At 45.6% G+C, this 19,504-nt stretch overlaps 1 protein-coding gene across 2 annotated transcripts in view; it reads right to left on the bottom strand.

The window, feature by feature from the left end:
• The window catches only part of TOP3B (DNA topoisomerase III beta), a 133,003-nt gene extending 117,622 nt beyond the window's left edge, over positions 1–15,381 (bottom strand). The window contains exon 1 of one of the 2 annotated variants that reach the window (XM_078667879.1): positions 15,228–15,381. The gene's annotated coding sequence lies outside the window, so the exon portion shown is untranslated. Of the gene's footprint in view, positions 1–13,606; positions 15,110–15,227 lie in introns of those variants that run through there. The other variant, XM_078667880.1, reaches the window with a different exon arrangement.
• Between the last annotated feature and the right edge of the window lie 4,123 nt (positions 15,382–19,504).

Below are 19,504 nucleotides of genomic sequence, written 5' to 3'. Positions count from 1 at the left end.
CGCAACCTCACATAGTGGATAGTCAATTGCGCCGACGCCCTTGCACCACTGAAGTACCCGCCAGGCAAGCCCGGCAACAGGAAAACAACATGGTTCACCCACGACCTCAAAGAATGAAAGAAATCCTGCAGATCCCTCGAGAAAACCTGGCGCCGCGAACAGACGACAGAAAACATGACAGCCCTCAAGAACGCCGCCCGCAAACACCACCAGTTGATCCGCACCACCAAGACATCTTTCAAAGAACGGCTGGACAACAACACACACAACAGCAAGGAACTCTTCAGCATCGTAAAAGAGCTCTCCAATCCCAACGCCAACAGCAACGACATCACACCGTCACAAGACCTCTGCAACTCCCTCGCCACGTTCTTTCACCGCAAGATCGCCGACATCCACAACAGCTTCGACACCAGACTCCGCCCCCAGCCACCGAACCAACGGCCCCTACAACCACCCTCAGCGCTTGGATTCCCATCAGCACCGAAGACACCGCCCACGCTATGAACACCATCCACTCCGGCTCTCCTTCCGACTCATGCCCTCACCACATCTTCAACAAAGCTGACACCATCATCGCTCCCCACCTACGGAACGTCATAAACAACTCCCTCGCGTCCGCCACCTTCCCAGAGAGCTGGAAGCACGCAGAGATCAACGCCCTACTGAAGAAACCCACAGCGGACCCCGAAGACCTCAAAAACTTCCGCCCCCATCTCTCTTCTTCCCTTCCCGGTGAAAGTGATCGAGAAGATCGTCAACAAACAGCTGACCGCATTCCTCGAAGCCAATGGGTCATTCGACCCATCCCAGTCCGGAGTTCGAGCCAACAACAGCACCGAGACCGCCCTCATCGCAGCCACCGACATCAGGACCCAACTCGACAACGGAGAAACCACCTCCCTCATTCTCCTAGACCTTTCAGCTGCCTTTGATACAGTCTGCCATCGCACCCTAATAACACGCCGGGATCCAAGGCAAAGCCCTGGACTGGATCACCTCTTTTCTCTCCGACAGAACCCAGCGAGTCCGTCTCTCTCCCTTTCGCTCCGCGGTCACCAAGATCATCTGGGCGTACCCCAAGGCTCATCGCTCAGCCCAACCCTCTTCAATATCTACATGAGCCCCCTCGCCACCATCGCACGCAAACACAACCTCAACATCATCTCATACGCCGACGACACCCAGCTGATACTTCCCTCACCAAAGACCCAGCCACCCGCCAAACTCAACCTCCAGGAGAGAATGAAAACCGTCACGTAATGGATGAAACTCCGCCGTCTGAAACTGAACTCTGACAAGACAGAGGTCCTCATCCTCGGACCATCCCCATCTGCCTGGGGCGACTCCTGGTGGCCCGCAGAACTAGGCACCGCACCGACACCCACTGACCACGCACGCAACCTGGGATTCATCCTTGACTCCTCTCTCATGATGACCAAGCAAGTCAACGCCATCTCATCTTCATGCTTCAACACCCTGCGCATGATCCGTAAGATCGTCCGGTGGATCCGTACCGAAACCAGAAAGACGGTCACCCAGGCCCTCGTCACCCACCGACTTGACTACAGGAACACCCTATATGCAGGAACCACAATCAAACTCCAGAAAAGACTCCAACGCATACAGACCGCATCCGCACGACTCATCCTCGACATCCCCCGCCACAGTCACATATCAGCCCACCTGAGAGACCTGCACTGGCTCCCCGTCAGCAAAAGGATCACGTTCAGGCTCCTCACCCACGCACACAAATCGCTCCACGACATAGGCCCCGAATACCTCAACAACCGCCTCACGTTCTACACTCCAACTCGCAAACTCCGCTCTGCCAGCCTCGCCACCATCCCACGAATCCGCAGAACCACCGCCGGGGGAAGATCATTCTCCTACCTGGCGACCAAGCGTGGAACTCCCTCCCCGCCCATCTACGTCTGACCCAGGACCACCTCACATTCAGGAAACACCTCAAGACCTGGCTTTTCAAGCAGTAGCGGCACCTCCCCCGTCCAGCGCCTTGAGACCCTCACGGGTGAGTAGCGCGCTTTACAAGTGGATTGATTGATTGATTGATTGGCTTATCACAATCATCAGATAGCCAGATGCTAGACAGGACTTAATCCAAGCAGGGCTGACAGACGTTTATCCATCTGACAGAGACATCTAGACGCAGATTCCTTAACTTTGAATTCACCCCAAGCGTCAGTCTGGATCTGGACAATTTTCAGCAGTACCTCTGCGTGCTGGGAGACGGTGCCATAGGGCTCGCGATGACGTGGACTCCAGTCATGACGTCAGTGGAGCCATAGAAGTCCCCTCTGGCACGCGGACATCAGTTTCTTCTTTTCTGCATTGCAATGCGGATCTGGAGAAGCGGTTCCTCAAGCCATTTTTGGCCTACTTCGACAGTTTTCTGTCATTAGGAAGAGTGTGCTCTTTTTTTCTCCATGTCGTCAGGCTTTAAGCCTTGTGAATCCTGTAGTCTGCAAATATCAGTTACAGACCCACATACGATTTATATGTGGTGTTTGGGAGAACTCCACGACACTGAAGATTGGGGCTCCTGTCAGAAGCTGAAACAGAAGGTGCTTAAAGAGCACTAGATGAAGTTGCTGGCGGCACGTATGTCAAGATCTTCAGAGACTTCCCGGCCTCGGTCTTTGTCGTCCCAGAAAGAGGTACGTTCGCGGGTTCGATCTAGAGGTCGATGCCGGTCTAGAGGACGTAGTTTTACAGAGACGTCAAAAGGTAAGAAGTGGTTGAAATTGCGGCATCCCCAAGTTTTACCGCGTGCAGACTCCATTGCCGCTCAATGGTTGAGGAGGCCTTGCGCAACTCTGCACCGCATCTCCCAGTCTTTCCAGGAGCCGAGGCATTGATGGAGCAGATGAGGGAGTATTATAACTCTTTATACCTTATCATTGGGACACCATCTCCTTTTAGAGTGGGGTGCTGTCAGAGGGGTCGACATCAGTGACTGTTGAGCCATCGGAGTCGTTGAGTTGGTGCCAATTGGCGGGCTCCTATTCGGCACAGGTATACAGTCCTTCGAGATTTCCACCTAGGGTGCAAGTTTTCGATCAGCTGGCTCCAACGCTGACAGCGGTGGCGGCACCGGATGAAGTCGGCTCTCCAACCGACGTCAAGGCATCACCTCCTCGATGTCGAATGTGGAGTCGACAATACAGACTGCGGTGAATGTGTTGTTGTTGGTTCCTTCGTAGGAGAAGACTTCTGAAAGTCACCTTGTGTCGACTGAGCCAGGGTTTTCAGACCAATTATGATGTTATTGCATCTCAGGTGGAGGAGGGTTGGATATTTGCCCTAGGAGAGACAAATGAGCTGGAATCTTCACCAGCTTCGGAGTAACTTTCTCTCCCTAGTCTTGCTACGGAGGCGATTTCCTCCTTCGCAGCTAAGCGAAGGAGAGTGGCTACAGTTTTGGCCTTGTCGCTACCTGCAGTGCAGAGGTCTGCCGACCCTCTGATTGAGGTTCTTTACCAAGGACAGACTAGGGAAGAACCTGTTCTTTCATACAGTGAGGCTTTGAATTCTATTTTGTATGGGGCTTGGGCCAAGCCTGAGTCAGGAGTCTCAGTGGATCAGGATATCGCTTACAGATATTTGCCTGCACCTGTGGACCCAGTTTATCTCCATAGACACCCTTCCACTCATAGCCTAGTGGTTCAGGCTTCAACATCTTCACATGATGTGGATTCTGCACCTATGACTCCAGTACATAAGGATTCTAGGGTTCAAGATGCATTTGGCAAACATTTTTGCTTCTGCCAGCTCTGCCTTGAGATCCACCAACACGTCCTGTGTGCTCGGGCGTTTTCCCCATGCTTTGTTGCAATCTCTTCCAAATAACATCCGTTCTGAGGTTGGTGGCTTGATAAGAGATGGTCAACAGGCAGCTAAGCTCTCAATTAGGTGTGGCATGGACACTACAGATTCTGTAGGTCAAGCCATGGCATTGGCAGTGTCGCTATGGCATCATGCTTGGTTGGAAGCTTCAGGTGTTTCGGAGGCTGTACAGTCGAGATTGGTCAATATGCCATTTGATGGTGCCCATGTCTTTGGGGTTCAGGCCGAGGCAGCATTAAGGCACCTCCGTGATAGGCGAAGGAATACAGAAGCGTAATGCCTCATTCTCTTTTGATATGCTCTTTGGCCTTTACTTGGAATGTATAGGTTTATGCAAGCTCTTTCTTTATCAAGGGTTAAGCATTGTAAGGGCATGGTCATGTCCATTTCTGGTGCACCAGGTGGTGTTCCTGCGAAGAGCAGATGTTTTAGTTTCAATAAAATTTGTATTAGTGTCTAAAGGAGAGAGTTATGTTCCCTTTTCGTCTTTTACCTCTGAGGATGGGCTTTAAGCTCAAAAGGTGTATTGAAAGAGAAGTGTGTTCCGGTTGGGAAGCTTATCTGTTCATGTGCTTCTTTGAAGCGGTTAGGCATGCTGAATTTGCATGGCTTATGACTTTTAATTTTTCTTTTGGAGACATATTGCTATGCAGGTTATGACACCTAGCACACAGGTTGTGTATCTGTTTTGCATATACTCCGATTTTCCTTGTCAAGATAATCAGTGCAGTCCTGTTTTGCTATTTAGGCCAACTGCATGTTCATTGTGGCTCTAAGTTTTGTATTCGTTCAAATGCTCAAACTCTTTGTTTCCTCCTTTATTTAAGGGTATATGTAATTCCTGTGTTCAGTTTTGGAACATGGTGGTTGTGTGAACTCTGTGTTTAAGTTATCTAAGTGGCAGTGTCTGAAAAGACTTTACCTTCAGGTTGTTTTTGATCATGCCTTACACTGTAGAATTTTTGACTTTCTTAAAAGCTTGTATTCTTCTTCATTTTCCTACAATGTTCTTGACATGCATTATTCTGTCTGGAGGTTTGATGTTACCGGTCTTCTTGAAGGCATTTGTTCCTGTGTGTGCTTTTTTCAAGTTTTTTTTTTTTAGGTAGTATCAATTTTTTAAGATACTTTTGTCAGACAGCATTTTCTTTATGCCAGTCACCTACGCTGTTTATTGATGGTGCGATATTCTTTTTGAGGATATATCCTAGTGTTGTGCGGCTGGTTTTTCAGTTCTGTTATTTGTTGTGCATACAGGGTATCTATAAGTGTGTGTATATGTGTTACATATGCTTGGATACATTTTGTGTATATATTTCAATAAGAAGGATATTTCTTTCCTAAAAATAAAAAAGAAGAGGAAGATTTAATTGTGGGATGAGATTGCCTCCCTTTTCACTGTTAATTTTGGTGTGTGATACATGATATTTATATCTTTACATATATGCATATTTTGGTGTATGGTTATGTGTTATTAATGTGGTGAAATTGATCAATATTTATAGCAGATTAAAATCTGTGTGGTTGCCATTCTTGCGTCTTTCCTATCATTATGTAAACCTTTGGGTGGTCATTTTGCCTAAAGAATATTTTTTCGTTCCAGTGATGGATTATTGTTCGTTTTTCTTGGTACCTGGGTTGTATCTCCAGACCTTGCAATGATGGTTTATTCAATTTGGTTTTAATGGAATGAGTTCTGGAAGTCATATGAACATGCACCGATTGAATTCGATTTATCTTACTTTTCTGATTCTGTACTTGGATATGTTAATCTCTTTGACTTGCTTGTCAAATAAAATTCTTGGAAAAAAAAAAAAAAAGGAATGAGTTCTGGAAGTCATTCTTTCTGGACTTATTGAGGCAGGTCTTCAAATATTTCTTTATTGATGTAAAGAATGCTGTGGCATGGCATTAGTTTTGTCCTTAGCCCTTCTGGTCTAGGAGTTGTCCTTCCTTTTGGGGGTTATTTACTAATCTCTGACTGTTGTCAGGTGTTCTTGCTCAGGGTTTTATCCTGTTCCCCTTAAGGCTCGGTTTTGCCATGCCTGCAGAGTTGTTTCTTCTTTATCTTGCCTGTGGTCGCTACCACAGTTTTTGTTAAGAGCCCAGGTTCTTTTTCTTCTGTTGCTATATTTGGTCTGTTTTTGGTAATGACGACTTGTTCTCTTGGAAAGCTTTTGTAGGATTATTTTGCAGACCTTCCTCTGGGTGGGTATAGCTATTGTATTTAATTCAGAGGTAAGGAATCTGTGGCTTGATGTCTCTATCAGATGCACAAGTTACTTACCTTCAGTACCATTATCTGGTAGAGACACACTCTAAATGCAGATTCCATAATGCCATGCCCATCCTCCCCACTCTGAGAACGACCTAGGAGGTAAGGGTTATACCCCTTTTCAGTACTGGTTTTATATACTGGTACCACGGTCTCAAGTAATGTTGCGACTCAATAGACCCATGGTCTTGCCACATATGTATGGTCTAGATCTTGCCATACCATCTATTTCCAATGTTGAGGGATCGGTAGAGTAGGGTTGATTTCTCTTTTACACTGGACTTAACACCAGTGAACAGTGTTTATTCATTTGGTTCTTTCTTTGAAAGTCTTTCTCTAATATTATAACTTGTATTGACATGGTCACTATCTCACGTAATGGTGTGATTGAACAAACAGCTTGGTGTTGTTTTTATAGGTTTTGTTGGATATTACCAGGTCATTCATTGCCATTAGAGAATGGTCTGTAGAGGAGAAGGTGTTTCCCTTGCGTGCTGGTTATTCACCAGAGTGCAAGGTTTTCACATAGCCCTGTGCTTCGTTGGTTCTTTTGGGGTTTTCTTTAAAATTCGTGTCTGGTATTTACAATCCATTTGATGTCCTTCTTTAATAATGTTTCAAAGATTTTTGATCTTTTTGGCACACTCTTTCCACAGCCAGTTTCTATAGTGGCTCCGCGTTCTGGCTCAGAAGATTTCATAGAAGAAACGGACGGCCGCGTGCCGGTGGGGACTTATATGTCTCAACTAACATCATGACCGTAGTCTAAATCATCGTGAAACCATATGGTGGCGTGCAGAGGTACCGATTAAACATTTCCGGATCCAATCTGACACCTGGGAAGAATTCAAAGTTAAGAAATCTGCGGCTAGGCAGTCTCTCTACTAGATAATACATTACCAAAAGGTAAGTAATGTGTTCTTCCAGGTCATCAGGGCTAAAGCACTGGACTCCTCCACCCCCAGCCTCGTGGAGGACCCGTCCGAGGCTGACACCCAACTAAGAGAGTGGATAGCCTCTTCCCTGGACAGTATTATCCCTCTAAAAAATCGTGAGATCAAAAATAGGATAAAGGGCCATGCCCTATGGTACACCTCGGAACTCCGTGACCTCCGCAGAGAGTGTAAAAAGGCTGAGAGACAGTGGAGGAAAGACTGGCTCCACAGTAATAAGGATACCTACAATAGCTCGGTAAAACGATACAAATCAGCCATAAAACTAGCTAAGGCCACATTCTATGACAACAGAATAAAAAATGCGACTAATTCTGCTAAAGAATCTTACCTTATAGCCAAGGAACTACTCAACATTCCTACAACATCGCCTGTTCTTACCCCTCCCCCGGACAGAAGCAAGGACCTAGCTACTTACTTCAATTCCAAAATTTTGTGGATTCTGGACTCCCTCCCCTTAATCAGCCCGCCCAAACAGGCTGATACGGACACCTGTACTAACAGCCCAAGGCTGATCTCCTTTAGACCAGTCTCCCTCACAGAGGTCACCGCCACGATGGCCAAATTGAAAAGTGGTTCCCCCCTTGATCCGGCCCCTGTCAGACTCTTAAAAACTGTGTCACCAAGCATAACCCCCACCATCAGGGATCTAATTAACACCTCCTTTCATCAAGGCTCGGTCCCCCCCAACTGGAAGAGCGCTGTCGTCAAGGCCCTGTTGAAAAAACCTCACGCAGACCCGGGCGACATGGCTAATTACAGACCCATTTCGCTCCTTCCCTGTATCAGCAAGATGGCTGAGAAATTGGCTAACGTGCAACTTTCCCAATTCCTTGAGACCAACAAAATTCTGCGTCAGTCTCAAACAGGATTTCGTCCGGGCCAGGGCACGGACACTGCCCTCCTCTCCGTCATCGAGGAGGCCAGATGTATCCTGGATTCAGGAGGATCAGTGGCAGTGATCCTCCTGGATCTCAGTGCCGCCTTTGACACGGTGGACCACCGTGTCCTCCTCCATCGCCTGGCCAGGGCAGGAATTGGGGGAACAGCATATGCATGGATTGAATCCTTTCTAGCCGGCCGTTCATTTCAGGTGTGGGACGGCAATTCTCGCTCTGACCCCTTCCCTCTCACATGTGGAGTACCCCAGGGGTCCTCGCTTAGTCCCACCCTGTTTAATGTTTACATGGCCCCCTTGGAAGATGTTGTGACCCCTTACGGGATAAAAATAGTAAACTATGCTGATGACACGCAACTTGTCGTTTCTCTTTCGCACCTTGACAAGCACCCAGATAATCTTTTGAACTGTCTGCAGGATATCCACACCTGGATGTGCGAATCCTCCCTGATGCTGAACGGTGCGAAAACCGAAATCATGCTCTTAGGCAACAAATGGTCTTCCATCCCCCCATCAGTGTGGCCGGATGCCTTCGGGAACATCCCCACGCCTAAGAAAGAAATTAAAACACTAGGCTTCTGGCTGGAGCAGGACCTCTCCATGAAGACCCAGGCAGCAAAGACCGCTGGAACATGCTTTGGCCTCCTGCGGTCAATCCGCAAGATTCTCCCACTCCTTCCCCCCCCATCAAGGAAACTATTGGTCCAGGGGCTGATACTAGCCCGGCTTGACTATGGGAACGCCGCCTACCTCGGAGCCCCTGATTTCACCCTGGCCAAGCTCCAACGTGCACAGAACGCCGCGGCAAGGCTCATTTTGAACCTCCCGCCTAGAGCCTCGTCCAAGCCGGCCCTCAAAGCTCTGCACTGGCTCCCTGTGCGCCAGCGTGTAGAGTTCAAGGCCCTGTGCATCACGCACAAACTTATAAACGGAGCTGGCCCGGCTGCCCTTAAAGACATGGTCATCCCCTACAAAGCCCCCAGAAATCTTCGCTCTGACAGCGAACACCTGGCCATAGTTCCTAAATTCAAGAAGTCGCGCACCGGTGGCCGCCGCTTCTCGGTCAACGCCTCTTCAAAATGGAACGCTCTCCCTCGCAACTTGCGTCTGGAACCCTGTCTCCCCCACTTTCGTAAAAAACTCAAAACCTTCCTTTTCCCCAAATAGCCCCCGCGGTCTTCCTCTCTAGGATCTCACAACTCGATAGCGCGGGGATGCCTTCGGGTCACCAGGCGCTCTACAAAACACAAAAATAAAATAAATAAATAAATCAGAACTGAAACCAGAAAAGACAGAAAGAAATCCTTCCCGTCTAACTGGGGATGAAGTCTAAACACAAGAGTAAAATCACCAAAATGGCAGGGGTAGCAAAAGTGACATCACATACCCATTAACCTTAATTACATCACAGGAAGCAACATCATAAGACCCCTGAATCTTTTCAGAAAGGCATATCACATGACCCCCAACATCCCAATTGAGGATCTGCATACTATCACAAAATAACATAATGTGCTGCTTTGCCTTACTTTTGCATCAAGTGGGCATTCTATGGCTTGGTCATATGGGAGGTGGGGGCGGGGGTTCCAATGCAACCACCTATGGATTTTGGCACAAATACCCATGAACAAACATTAGTAGGCAAGAATTTGCACCAAAATCTTAAGCCTCCTTGAGGCAGGTGTAACGCGGAGAATTTTTTTTATTTCTTCTTGTTTTTCTAGCTCTGCATGTTTGCCGCATTGTAAAGAGGAGAAAGCCTTAAAGCATAGTTTTTTTTACTGGCACATGGTTGCCAAAGTGTGCCATGGGACGCGAAGAGAAAAAATGCACCATATCTTTAGTGCAATGTTACCTTATGTCAAAGAACAGTACATCTGGGCTTCAAACTCCCTCACTACCTCTCACTTGACTGTCACTCGCACACATGCTTACACATACTGAAACATTGTCTTGCACATACAAACTCTCTCTCTCTTTCGCTTAAACACACACTAATCCGCAAGCATGCATACAACATACATTTAAAACCATTTTTACTTACCACAGCTGCCACCACAGGACCTAGTGTGCTCCATTTATTATTACTCTGGTAGTGAATAATAGATTATTCACAATTAGTATAACGAAAAACAGGCCGGCATGGGAATCTAAGGATTAAGGGCCACATGTAGAAAGGGTTTTTCTGGTCACAAACCCACCAATTGAAGGTGGGGGGGAGGGGATGGGCGGGGGCTATTTTGGAATTAGGATTTTTTTTTAAATTGGGTTAGAAAATATTACCAAACAGCAATTCAGAAGGGAGTGTAAAGGGCATCCCTTCAAAACTGTGATCCAGGAAGCTATGCAGCAATGGTTTGCGACCATAATTCCGATCACAAATCATTGATCAGATACAGACTCCTAAATTGGGGAGGTACGTTTCAAAAGGGAAAGAGTCTCCTTTGGGCCTATTCCCCTCTGGAAATCAGGGTGGCAACTTCGGGGGAAGTAGGAATGGACAACTTTCTTATCTCTTTGTGTTTGCTTTGTTCGCCCTTAGTTGGCAGGGTATGCCCAGACGTGAGTCCCTTGCTCACTTTGCCACTAGCTAGCCTGCCTGATGAAGGGTGTTTCCCCGAAACCGGTCCCAGGATGTTTCTTTCCGGTCCAGGGAATACCTGACTTGGCAGTCCGGGCTGGACTGTTCCCATGAGGAACAGGGCCAAAGGATCAAGACTGATTTGTATATGGATGGGTCTGAACTGGGGTGGCAAAGTGAGTTAAAGAACAATGATGGATTCAACCCAGATCTGTGACTGGGGGAGGGTGTCTGAAAAGTTTCAACACTCCGCCCATCATCTCCTTGCGTTTGCTTGAAAAAAATCCTATTGCATGAGCACTGGAGCTACGCAAATCGACAGAAAGGAGCAGCTCTTGTTCAAGGTATTTGTCACTTTTGTCTTTTAGCACAATTATGGACACAAGAACACACTTTGCAGCAAAAATATAGCACAACACACCAGATTTGTATTTCAGGTCATTTTTTCTAAAATGTAATGTGTTACGCAACGGAAAATGTTACAACTTTCTGTATACTGTACTAAATTTGCATTATGGCTGGGTCCAAACTGGAATGGCATGGTGAGCAAAAAAACGATGGATTTAGGCCCAGATCTCTGTACTGGGGTGAATGTATGACATTGTTCTGCATTCTGTCCATCAATTGTTCTTTTTACTGTACTAAATGTACCTTCCAGTCCTGTGCATGCCAGTGAACTTTTACTGATGCCAGATACTGGCCCAGCCTTACGGGCATCAAGTACCAAGCCAGACCCATTCCCACAGAGTATACATATGGTTTTCAAGACCTAGATACAACATCCTAAGAAGCAGTGGTTGTATTCCAGGCCCACCTCTGAGAAGTAATAAGAGATTGGCTCTTGAGAACAACTCATACCCATGGAATGGAAGATTCAATGGACCAGCCCAACCCCTTGGAAGCAAAGAGAGCTGTGCTCTGGGGGACAGCCCCTTTCCAGAGACCAGCAGGCATCCATGGTTACCTGAGCTCTATCACCACTGAGCAGCAGGTACGTGCAGGTAGCCAGATAAGCTGTTGTGTCTCTCATTATAGTGTGTATTAGCATTACTTTGTTAATTGGCTTAAATGTGCTTGTGGTAATATGAACTCATTGCATTCCAAATGCAATGAGGTGGTGGAATGTAGGGACGGTTGGAAGAGAAGTGAGTTGACTGTTGAAACCACTGAAGGAGCCGGTTGGGGTGTTGACAAAGATACTCATACCCACTACAAATCGCGCTGAGGCGCCTTTCCAACATCTTACATTAGAGACGAGCTGAGGGGCAATTACCTCACTTCTACACCCCAGCGTAGAAGAATAAAAGAAGTTTCGGAATTTGGTTTGGGGAACAACCTTTAAGGTTTGTACAGACCATAAACCTTTGAGAGAGGTTTGCATGAGAAAAGGGGTAGATTCTATTTCTTCTAGGATGAGGAGGTGGATCATATCTTTACAGGATTTACGTTTTGGCGTGGAATATCTACCGGGGAATCAGTCAGCAGTTTGGTTGTCCAATTTGGCAGAGAGGAAATGTGAGGCAAAGGTAAGCGATGGAGAGCAAAATGATTTGACTGAGAAGATAAATGTATGTGAAATAACAAATGGAGCTGTAACAGAAGAGAAATGGAAGGCAGAAATGTGTAAAGATGACATGTTGTGCAAAGTTGGGATGCGGCTGACACAAAAAACATTCATTCCCTATATAAATCCTAGTCACTGATAAAGGATGAACTAGCGGTTGACAAGGGTGTATTGTTGAGAGGCGCTAGACGTACTTTTCCTAATTCATTCAGCTGTAAAGTAGTTGCTTTAGTTCATAAAGGTCACATGGGAATTGTAAAGACAAAGGAGAGGCTTAGACTGAATTTTTGGTGGACTGCTATGGCTATTTAAATTGAGCGTGTTGTATGAGAGTGCATAGATTGCAACAACAGTGACAACATTTTAAATACAAGACAAATACCAATGGTGCCTAGGAAACGTCAGAGTCCTCCACATGATGAGGTAGCCATAGATATTATAGGGCCTTTGAAACAAAAACATCACAAGCATTTGCTAACTTTTTTGCTAGATCTTTACTCTCGATGGGCTGAGGTGGCTGAGTTTTCCCAATAGTATTCTGTCTGACCATGGGCCACAGTTTTGCTCAAGACAATTTGAAAAGTTTGTGAGAGTCTGGAATTACACATAAGAACAGCTCTATTGCCCATCCAGAAACAAATGAAGCTATTAAGAGGTTGAACAAAATATTGAAAGAAAGTATTCAATCGGCTATAGGTATATGTTGGAGACAGACACTGTAAGAGAAAAACAATGCATACAGAATGACTCCCACACTTCATGATAAAACCCCTTTTGAATTATTCAAAGGAAGAGCTCCCAATATGTTAATTTGTCCAGTGGTGATGAGTTGGGATAAGGGGTGAAATGTAATGGTTGGGTTGATTGGAGGGAAAAAAAGATTGATCTTCAAAAGAAACGTAAATGTTGTTTTGACAAAAGGAAAAATGCGCGTAAAAGGTCTATTTAGATTGGTAGGTAATCTGGTACAAAATCAGAGCACCTGTGAGTTGTGCAGGTGGTCCAAATTTACTTAAGTTGTTGAAGTGAAAAGGTTACTTAAAAAAGCTGTAAAAACAGATGATGGTAGAGGGTGGAACTTTTTTTATAATATAAGACATGCATTATGTAATTAGACTGGCTGGTCATGTGTGGTATACCTACTAGAAATAATGGACAGAACCAAGGCCACAGTATATTGAGTATATTGGTGCGAAGCCAAAATGGATTTGTAAGAACAATAACATGACTGGGTACCACTCCAAGAACCAAAAAAAAGAGCCAAAAAAAGAGGAAGGGCAACAACCCCTCCCAAGGGTGGAGAGCCCCAGAAACGCGAAAGTAGCGAAGTCATGAGGTAGGGGGATGCGTGGTTTACAAATGTTTGAATGTGGTCCCAGATGTTTTGGGATCGGCTGGTAGTGAGGCAGCACGGAGTAATACAGATCCAATTGCTCATCGCAATGGGCCAGATTTACCATCTACTCACCTATTCCCTCATATGCAGGCAACACGACATTTAGGGTTGACCAATGCCAAGGCAATAAGCTTTTTATTGTCATCTGGTAAGTCGGTCAGGTGACAAAGGAGCGCCAGACCCGGCGATGGACGCAATTGTGCCTGCAGCATGTCTGAGAGAGTGTAAAAGACAGCAGACCAGTGTACCACAATGGATGGGCAAAGTCAGGCTAAATGCAGGAAATCAGCCCACCCCGTGACATCTAGCATATTCGTCATGGTCCCTAAGTTTATATTTCTAGAGCTTGGACAGGGTGTAATTGATTTTGATGTATATAATGGACCTGTATAATTCGGGGGCAGAAGGTGAGCAGACCCAGTTCAGCTCAATCCCAGGGGAGCAGCATGTGAACAGACTTATCCCAGAGGGGCAGCAGGTGACCAGACCCACCTCGGTCCAATCCCAACGGGGATAGATGGTGACCTGACCCAATGCATCCCAATCCCAAGGAAGCAGCAGGTGACCAGACCTATCCCAGGGAGCAGAAGGTGACAAGGCCCAGCTCGGCCCAGTCCCAGGGAAGTATCAGGAAATCAGACCCATGTCAGGGGAGTAGCAGGTGACCAGACCCACCTCAAACCAATCCCATGAGTGCAGCATGTGTTCAGAACCATACCAGAGGGGCAGTAGGGGACCAGACCCACCTCCGCCCAATCCCAAAGGGGGCAGAAGGTGGCAAGACCAATCTCAGCCCAATCCCAGTGCAGCAGCAGGTGCCCAGACCCACCTCAGCCCAATCCCAGTGCAGCAACAGGGGACCAGACCCACCTCAGCCCAATCCCAGGGATGCAACAGGTGACCAGACAGTTTAGCCCAATCCCAGGGGTGCAGCAGGTGACCAGGCGCATCCCAAGGAACAGCACGCTAAAGCCAACCCCAGGGGAGCAGAAGGTGACCAGACCCAGCTTCAGACCCATCTCAGGGGCAGCAGGTGACCAGACCCAGCTTCAGGCCCATCCCAGGGGGCAGCAGGTGACCAGACCCAGCTTCAGACCCATCCAGTAGTCAGCAGGTGACCAGACCCAGCTTCAGACCCATCCCAGGGGGCAGCAGGTGACCAGACCCAGCTTCAGACCCATCCCAGGGGGCAGCAGGTGACCAGACCCAGCTTCAGACCCATCCCAGGGGGCAGCAGGTGACCAGACCCAGCTTCAGACCCATCCCAGGGGGCAGCAGGTGACCAGACCCAGCTTCAGACCCATCCCAGGGGGCAGCAGGTGACCAGACCCAGCTTCAGACCCATCCCAGGGGGCAGCAGGTGACCAGACCCATCCCAGGGGGCAGCAGGTCACCAGACCCAGCTTCAGACCCATCTCAGGGGGCAGCAGGTGATCACTCCCATCCTGCAGCTTAGCAGGTGTCCAGGCCCAGCTCTAGGGGTGCAGCTAGCAGTGGCACCCGTGACTGAGACCCACCCCAAGCCGCGCAGCAGTGGTTGCAGAGTGGCCGTTACATTTCAGCCCGCCCCCGCAGAGGTGTGTCCGGGAGGTGTTGTCTAAGCCTGCCCGCTAGGGGGCGACAAGGAGGTCCAAGAGAGCTGCCCTCCCCGGCTCGGACAGCTGTCCGCGGGGGCAGCCGGGCTCGCACTCACCGCGCTCGGGGCCTCCAGAGTTGGAGGAGGAGAGGAGGGACTTCCAGGCAGGAGGCAGGCCTCACCCGGGTACACAGGAGGGCACTCTGCAGCGGCAGCACAGGGGAACCTAGGCCCATGCAGCCATACAACAGGACGTGACGTGTAGTGACGGAGGTAGAGGCCGAGTGGCTCTTGGCGGCTGATGTTCCACAGAAGCAATTGGGAGAATGCGAGGCATGCCTTGCCAAGAGTCTGTGTGTTTCCCGGCTGCCTCTGGGCCGTCTCCTGCTGTCTGCCCACAGAGTAATAAACATTTTTTGCAAATACTAGAATGGTTATACAATAAACAGCATTGTGTGTGTACCGCCTACTACAGTGAAGTGTCAAAGTAGGTAATACGCAAGGCCAATTGAGTTTATATAAGTGATTTATTATAATTATAAAGACCCGCGGGTGCAGGACTGTTGAGGCAAACAGCTGGGGCTAGAATGACAACTGAATACAACGGAGACTGATAAATACGGTGACGTAGGCACCCGATGTCCAATGAGCAAGGGAATAGGAAGAGAATACAAGGAAAAGCTGGAACGCCAACCTTACAAATATAACGTGAACATTACATGTTACAACATCTCCCTTCCATCAAAAAGAGTGAATGAAATTAATACATTATAAAATCTCTAAACTTATTAGGCATCTGCACCACTCTTCCTGAACTAGTACTAGCAGAATCAACAGTGTTAGGATAAAACAATAACTCCTGCTCATCCTGCAAACTTTCACTTTCATTGGACATATTTACAGCAGAACTTTGGGAATTCAAATCTTGAAAGTTAGAAGAGGCACCTTTTAAACACAATTCTCTATTTGATCTTAATGCAACGTCAGCAGATTCTTTTCGCTGACACATTTCCCCATTGGGATTTGAACCGGGACACATTTCAGACTCTTTATCATTAACCTTATTCTCATCACTAGATGTCACCTCATACCAAAAACTATCAGAAAGTGATACAGTATTCTGATCTTTATAATCAGACATCAACTTCTTTTGAAAGTCTTTGATTTTGATTACATCACTTTTGTTCCTCCAACCCAATTCTGAAACACGAATTGCACCTCCTGATACCTCTACAACTTCACTAGGATCAAAGAATTTAGAATCTCCTTTCTGTTTTACAAATGGTTTTTTCACTAAGACCCAATCCCCTACAACAATGTCTTTATGAACAGCTTTATGCGTGTCATCATAGTATTTCTTGGATTTTAGTTGTTGCTTGCAGATAGAACTCTTGACTTTTAGACTATCATCATCCACAACTGTAAAGTCACTTTTCCCTTTTTGATGTACAGAAAACTTGGGTGATATAGTTGTGACGGCTTGTCTACCTCTCATAAGAAAGAAAGGAGAGAAATTGGTAACGTTATTGACAGTTCTGTTATACATATCCACTCTATCTTGAGTGAATTCAACAACTGATAGATTGTTTGCTAGGGCCATTTGAATACCATCTTTAATGAACCTGTTGACACGTTCAACTTGCCCATTGGATCTGGGGGAGTACAAAGGAGTCTTTTCTTGTGAAATTCGATTTTTCTTCAAAAATGTCATCATCAATTCTGATGTCAACTGTTTACCATTATCTGACACCAAAATTTGAGGTAAACCTTCGATAGTAAAAAGATGTTCTAAAAATTGAATAACACTCTTAGAATCTATATTGGGAACAAACTTGAAGTAGACCCATTTGCTGTAATAATCACAAACTACCATTAAAAACTTACATGAACTTTCTAAAGCATAAAAAGGGCCAGAGAAATCTATGGCAATTTTATTCCAAGAAGAAGATGGTATGTCCACTAATTGCAACTCCTGAACTCTGGACTTCCAACGTTTGTCGGAATTCAAACATGTGGCACAAGATTCTACAAATGAATTAACCTCAGAGTCCAAACCTGGCCACCAATAATATTGTTTAAGGGCTTTCTTGGTTAATGTAGATCCAAGGTGAGTTCTGTGAGCCTTTTGCAAAAGAATTCGTCTTACCTTAGGGGGGGGTACCAACAATTCACCTCTCATTATGAACCCGTCCTCGATGCTTAGATCATCTGCCACTTGTGCATACGTTCTCAGATCTGAACTCAAATTTCTTACAGGGGGCCAGCTACTGGAAATAAATAATTTGACTTTACTTAATACAGGGTCATCATTAAGCTGCGAAACCCAATCAGATTCCTCACAAATACTGGTAAATAGATTGCTACTGTTTACAAAAGAAACAACACATTCAGTGTCATCATTTTCCTTACACTCATCAACTTCAAGTGGAAGGCGTGATAAACAATCAGCTCTCACATTGCATTTTCCAGAAATATGTTTGATAGTGAAGTTATACTCTTGTAATTTTGACAGAATCCTGATTAATCTAGATGAAATTTTTCCATTCCCTCTGCCACAACCATCCATAAGAAAAGTGAGAGGCTTATGGTCTGTAACCAAGTCAAAACTTTTGCCCCATAAATACATTCTTAGTTTCTCAACTGCCCAGACACAAGCCAATGCTTCTCTTTCTATGGTGCTGTAGTGTCTTTCGGTTTCCTGTAACCTCCTAGAAATAAAAGCGATAGTATGACTTTCATTGCCAACCCTTTGTGAGAATACTGCTCCAATACCCACTGAACTAGCATCCACGGTTACAACATTATGACCTTCAGGATTGAATGGTTTCAAAGTTGGAGCATTAAGAATTGCATTTTTAATCATTTTAAAAGACTTATCTTGTTCTTCACCCCACAAAAATTTCTCACCTTTGCGCAACAATACACGTAGAGGTTCAACTATACCAGAGTAATTATCCACAAACCGCGAATAATATTCGCTAAGACCTAGAAATGATCTAAGAGCATCCTTATCGCATGGCCTTGGAGCATCAGTAATAGCTTTAACTAAATCAAGTTTGGGCCTAATACCTTCACAGCTTAACACGTGGCCTAAATATTCAACCTCCTCTTTTAAAAATTTACACTTGTCTTTAGATACAGTCATCCCTCTATTGAACAATTTACTTAAAACAGTATTCAATATTTCATTATGTTTTTCAACTGTTTTCGCATGTATAAGAACATCATCTTGGAATTTTTGTACTCCGTCAACTCCACTTAAAATAGCTTCCATCAATTTCTGGAATACACTGGCCGAAGAAGCCAACCCAAATGGGAGTCTTTTAAATCTGAAAGCACCCAAAGGAGTGATGAATGTGGTCAACTCCCTTGACACTTCTGATAACTGCACCTGATGATATGCAGACTTGAGGTCAATAATTGAAAAATATTTTGATCCACTAGTGGCTGCCAAAATCTCCTGTATATTTGGCAGAGGGAAACAATCAACAACAATATTTTTATTTAACGACCTCAAATCTGCACATAAACGAATTTCGCCATTTCTCTTTTTAATTAAAACAATAGCCGAAATCCATTCTGAGGAATTTGTTGGCTCAATTACATCTTCCTCGACCAGCTTGTTTAAGAGTTGTTGCAAATCAGATTTTACTGATAAAGGAACTGCCCTTACTTTATGTTTAACTGGTATTGCACCTTTCTTCAACTTAATTTCATGTTCGAAACCTTTAACACAACCAATTCTATTGTCAAACAAAGACTCATATTTGTTAAGAATATTATCCAAATCATCACTTACCACCGGACTTACCAAAGAAATAGAAGCTTGTACAAAATTCTCATCCAGAACAATAGGGTCCTCCGCACCTGGTTTAAGAATAATGCCCAGCTTAGCTAAATCCTTCCAACCTACGATGTCTTTTCCCTTTTCAGCCACATATATTTTGGTGGAAATTATCCTGCCTTTTATATTTAACAAGTCATAAAAATACCCGTATGCATTAATGTCAGACTCTCCGAATGCTTTGGCATATATATCAGTAGCAAACAGGTCTGTATCAGGCCAATATTTAGCGTATTTCACATCTGAAATGATAGTGATCGGAGATCCTGAATCTGCCATAATCTTTAACTCTACATCTCCAATGTGTGCCACACCTAATGGACCCTTAATATTTCCCGATTGGTCATCAATAGACAGAACAATATTGGCACACATATCCTCCTCAAAGTCATTAACATAACTTACTTTCACTTTCTGGAATCTTTGAGATCTGGAATTATTACAACATGAAGCGAAATGGCCAATTTTCATACATTTAGTGCACTTTCTACCTTGTGCTGGACATCCTTGAAAATCAGCTTTATGGTTCTTTGACCCACATCTATAACAT

Source organism: Lissotriton helveticus, chromosome 11 (assembly GCF_964261635.1).
Source record: "Lissotriton helveticus chromosome 11, aLisHel1.1, whole genome shotgun sequence".
Lineage (NCBI taxonomy): Eukaryota > Metazoa > Chordata > Amphibia > Caudata > Salamandridae > Lissotriton > Lissotriton helveticus.
This window is presented reverse-complemented; position numbering and strand designations above follow the sequence as displayed.